Source organism: Pteropus alecto, unplaced genomic scaffold, assembly GCF_000325575.1.
Source record: "Pteropus alecto unplaced genomic scaffold, ASM32557v1 scaffold79, whole genome shotgun sequence".
Classification (NCBI taxonomy): domain Eukaryota; kingdom Metazoa; phylum Chordata; class Mammalia; order Chiroptera; family Pteropodidae; genus Pteropus; species Pteropus alecto.
This window is the reverse complement of record NW_006494612.1, coordinates 15,899,147-15,904,711: the sequence shown is the minus strand read 5'-3', so window position 1 is coordinate 15,904,711 and position 5,565 is coordinate 15,899,147. Positions and strand designations below refer to the sequence as shown.

Here is a 5,565-nt window from a genome sequence, read left to right as displayed (position 1 = left end):
GGGATGGGATTTTATGGTGTTTATCAGCACACTGCTTATAGATACACAGCTAGAATTTTGCTAAGAGATTAGTGAAGTTTTATCACTTCCTTTCTCAGGAAGACTAAAATGAGTTTGAGGGTGTGAATGGAGACCAAGAGGCAGCAAACAGAAAATTCCCAAGGGGAAGGTGGTCTGGCATGAGAGAAGCTGAGCCCAGCAGAAAGGCTGGAGCTGTGCCTTGGTACAGGTGACACGGACATCACATTGCAAGATTTAGCCAGGCATTCTTACTTTTAAAATGTGATGCTTTCATAGATTTAAAATAACATGTTTAGTTTGTTAATGTTTTCCTCTTCTCCTGTTAAACCAAATATGTCCTCTATTTTCTCTAACCGCCTTTGAATGTGACTGCTTTCATTTAAGGGAGCTATTGAAGTGCTGACAGAATCCGTCTCTAGAGAGGGCTGCTACCTGCCTTCGACCAAGTTGAAGATAATAAAGAAAAGGAATTAACTCCTGAATTTCCAGAGAGTGCTGTATAAAACTATATACACTACTCCTCTTTCTTCCCCACTCTTCTACCTAAAACAAGAGTATCAGTATAGAGTGTGCTCCGAAGACCTAAAAACAGTTTCCCAAATTATGAATCTTTGGGCTAGATTTAGAATTAAGAGTTTGCTTTTCAAAAGCAAATAGGTCTTGAAGTTGCCAGGTAAACCCATCAATCACTTGTAGTTAATTTAGCAATCTCAAATGTCCCAAATATATTTCAGTTCCTTTATTGTTCAGTGTATCTGAATTATAACAAGAAATAAGTAAAATGATTACCATGAACGACTCTGTCTTTTAGGTCTGTTGCTTGAAAGAGAGAAAACAATCTTCCTCATGGGGAAATGTGGAAAATTCTAAGCCCTTTTATAATTTTTTAAAAGTTAATTCTAAGCCCTTTTATAATTTTTTAAAAGTTGATATTTTCGTGTAACAGCTGAAAAAAATAATTCTCAGTAAACAGACATTTTAAAAAATGATCCTTCCTTCCTTTCTGAATTCTTTATTAAGGAAGAACTATAGAGGCTGAGGGACAAAAACACATACAGCAGTTTCAAGTTCTGTTCTGGAGGTTTTTTGTTTGTTTTTTTGTTTGTTTGTTTTTTTAAAGTTAAGCATTTTAAACATTCCCCACCCCCCACCCATTTTTCCTTTGGGGAATGCCACAAAATGGTTTAATCATCTGGCTTTTGTATCTGACTCTTAGGGCAACTATAGCCTTTCTTATCATTCTGTCTCACCATGTGTCACTTTCCCAGAGAGCTATAGGATCAGGATAAGAAAAATTGTTTCTTTATGCTATAGATCTAACAAAACCACAGGCCACTCACAGCCCACCACATGAATGCCTAGCATTTAAAATCGACCTGAATTAAATGAGGCAGTTGATTATAAATGTTAGACACCCAATTTAGGAGCTGTGACTTAAAGAAAGAAACAACATGACTATGGATTGTTCGTTTTGTACGAGAGAAAAAATGTGATGTTATGAACAGAATAAAATATTTTCTAAAGAGTAAGTGAATTCCAATGACTGTGGTGATCCAAAACATCTTTATAAATGTGATATTATAAAATGGATATTAAAATGACATTTGCTTCAACATTTCTATCTCTGGAAAGAAGCACAACTCAATAAAAGACAAAGTATAAATTTTTATTCATATACAATGTTAGTTATTAAAATACTGCAAATAAGGCAGAGAAAATCAAATAGAAGGTTTTTTTCCCTCTTTAGGTAGGAAAATTTTGAAGTATGGGTAAGTAGATAATTCCTATATCCAGAAAATGATTGAGGTGTATTTGTTGATTGACATCTGTTTATAGTTACCTCAAAAGCCTTGTATATAAAGGTTCTGATATTGCTTTTTAGCTTAAGAAGCACGGTCAAATCAAGACCATTTGATTTATTATTTTCTGATAATGAAGGTTAGGAGTCTGGGCTCTCAAATGGCTAAGACAGAAGGCTGCTTCACAGAATGAACAATGAGTGCTGCTGGGATGACAGATTAGACTGATGTCCTAATAGAGAGGAAAGAACTTAACTGAGATGGCAAAAAATTGAGACTTGAGAAGAACTGGGTGGGAAGAAAAGCAGTGCAAAATCTTTTACAAGTGGGGTATGTGCATGTGAGATAGTGAGAGAATGTGTATATGTCTGTGGACTGGCAAGGGAAAAAAAGAAGCATCTTTGAGCACTTGAGATCTTACATACCCTTCCTCCAATATTTAAAAATAAAATAAAGAAATATTCATGTGGAATTCGAATGTGACAAAGTCCTCAATCATGAAAACGAGGACACACATTCCGTTGTCTTCTCGCCATGAATATTTCTTTGGAGGATAAGAACTTATGGAATCACAAAGTAAAATCTATTTTATAGAGAAAAGTGGAACAGCATTGTCAAAAAACAGAAAAGTGACAGAAAAAAAAAAAACTAAAGGAGATCATCACCATCAAACCGATATTACAAGAAATGTTAAAGGGACTTCCTTAAGAAAAAGAGAAAAAAAGATCAAAAGTATGAATAATAAAATGACAACAACTATATTCCTATTAATAATTACTTTAAATGTAAATGGACTAAATATTCCAATCAAAGGATATAGAGTGGTCGAATGAATAAGGGAACAAGACCCATATATGTGGTGCCTACAAGAGACTCACTTCGAATCAAAAGACACACACATACTGAAAGTAAAAGAATTTAAAATGTATTTCATGAAAATGAAAATCGAAAAAAGCTGGTGTAGGAATAGTAGGAATACTTATATCAGACAAAATAGACTTTAAAACAAAAACTATAACAAGAGTCAAAGGACTCAGCAATTCCACACTTCTGGGTATTTAGATGAAGAAATCCAAAATAATAATTCAACAAGATACATGCATCCTATGCTCATTGCAGCATTATTTACAATAGCCAAGATATGAAAGGAACCTAAGTGTCCATCTATAGACAAATGGATAAAGAGGTGGTACATATATATATTGGAATATTACTCAGCCATAAAAAGAATAAAGTCTTGCAATTTGTGACAACACAGATGGACCTAGAGGGTATTATGTTAAGTGAAGTGAGTCAGAGACAGACAAATACCATATAATTTCACTTATATGTGGAATCTAAAACAAAACAAAACAAAATAAATGAACAAACAAAACAGAAACAAACTCATAGATACAGAGAACATTTTGATGGTTGTGAGATGAGAGGGGAATTGGGGGGCTGGGTGAAAAAGGTGAAGGGATTAAGAAGTACAAATTGTTAGTTATAAAACAGACATAGGTATGTCAAGTACAACATAAGGAATATAGTTAATAATATCATAATAGCTACGTATGGTGTCAGATGGGTACTTGACTTATTGCAATGATTACTTTGTAAGTTATATAAATGTCTAATCACTATGTTGTACACCTGTGACTAATATATTGTATGTCAATTGTAAGTGAAAAATAAAAAATATTAAAAAAATAACATGAAAATGAACTGTATTGCTTCTTTTTCTTTTCCTTCTGCCTCGTTAACACCTGAGGTAACATAAGAAGTTGGCATAAAGTTTGAGACATGTGAAACACAAAGAGTGTTCTATACTTCAAATAAAAATACACCTCAAAGATGATGAAATATTCTCAATTATCTGTTTTCAATTCTTTTGCCTGAACTTTTAAAAATTTTAATTTAAAAAAAATTTAAATTAATTTTCAATTATAGTTGACATCCAATATTACAGTAGTTTCAGGTATACAACATAATGATTAGATATTTATATAGCTTGCAAAGCAATCCCCCCAATAAGTCTAGTTGCCCCCAAATTTTTAACCCCTCATTCTGTTAAATCTGTTTAAATGATATTTTGGATTGAGAATACTTAATAAGAAGAACTGATTTTGGAAAAGAATGTCATCTACAGCCTAGGTTTTCCTCATGTTAATATTCCACCATGCTGGCAACTGTGTCAGCAAATATTTAAGCAAGGGCTGCCTGTGTTTTTTCAGTCTCTGCAATATGGGCAATGTGTTCTCTTAAGTACAAAATCACTTGCAGGTGTCGGGGAACCTGAGCACTGAGGATCTGAAAGAATCTTTCATCAGAAACAGATAGTTATGTAGGCACTTAGAAAATACATGATTATGATTTTGTTAGTAAGAGAATGTGTGGGAAGGATAAGTTGCTGAAGATGATTAGGATTCAGAGGTTGATATGTTCGTGAGTAGAACTGGACACCACACTCCCAGGACTTCTCGTCCTTGTGACCGCTTTTACAAGGAAACTTTAGGTCCCCTTCCTCTCATTTTGGGCAAAAAAGTGAGATTCATCTTGACAACCTTGACAGTCCTAAGAGGTACTTTAAACAAGTGTTTTAGAGAAGGCTCTACAGTCTCCTGCAAGTCCAGAGTCTAAGGTTGCAACTGGCTCTTTATGGAAAGCTGGTACTATGGTGATAATATAAAATCTGCTAAGAACTCAATATATATATATTTTTAGACCTACAATACCTGGTCTTCCTAGGTGGTCTCCCATCCAAGTACTAATCAGGCCTGACCCTGCTTAGCTTCCAAGATCAGACGAGATCGGGAGTGTTCAGGATAGCATAGCTGTAGACTAGAGCTCAATTTTATATCTAAAAATTTTAAAAAATAAATGCCCATTATCTTAGTTGTGTCTTATAAAACATTCTGGCAAGGAAAGAAAAAGTTGAGGCAAAGTGCAGAATGCAAAATACACAAAATAGTAAATATCTAAATAGCTTGTAAAATTTTAATTTTTTTTAAGATGAGGAGCAGGATTGAGACAGTTTTTTAAAAACTCAAGATAGAATCAATTTTTTGGTTCTCAGAGTCCCCTAAAAAGGCCAATTTAAGAACCCCCTTTCAGGTCCTATAATGTCTGATCTAGAATTCAATTGGCACAGCGATAGTTAAATCCCACATTTACCACAAGTTTTTGGTAGTGCTATAATTTAATTTAAGAAGAATAAAAGGAACTCTTCAGTTTTTAGAGATCTGGGTGGTGGGTACACAACAGGAGGAACTTCTGCAAAGAAATTCAGTTATCTACTATGGAGACTGGGGAAGACTAGGCATTAATGTGTGTGCATGCTCATATTCTCCACGAGGCCTTCCACAGTATTTCAAAGAACGAATTAAGAGAAGTGTGACCTAATCTCAGCTTGAACCACTTTGGCGGGAATAAAGGCTGGAAAGATAATTTAATTGGCGAGACATAAGAGGATCCAGTGTGACTCTATGAAATGGTATCCAAGTCACACAGACGTCTTTCAGGACAGAAGTGCTGTGCAGCAGCTTGATAAAACCAGGCACTAATGTGAGCCAAGAAACAGCAACACACACATTTCCTTCTTGATTGTGGAGTCCTCCCTGTAAATGCAGTGAAATCACTAAGGGAGGCTTTAAATATTGTTGGACAAAATTGGCTGGGGTCTCAGCAAGTTATTCACTGAGACTCTCCACATAGGAAGGGAGCGGAGCAGGTATTTCTAGTGCAACATGCTTTGACTGCATTTTCC

General features: G+C 35.0%; 1 protein-coding gene and 1 pseudogene across 3 annotated transcripts in view; both read right to left on the bottom strand.

Annotated features, from left to right (window-relative positions):
* The window catches only part of NKAIN2 (sodium/potassium transporting ATPase interacting 2), an 829,945-nt gene that overhangs the window by 46,752 nt on the left and 777,628 nt on the right, over nt 1–5,565 (bottom strand). The window lies entirely within an intron of this gene.
* LOC112474405 lies at nt 4,523–4,641 on the bottom strand (annotated as a pseudogene).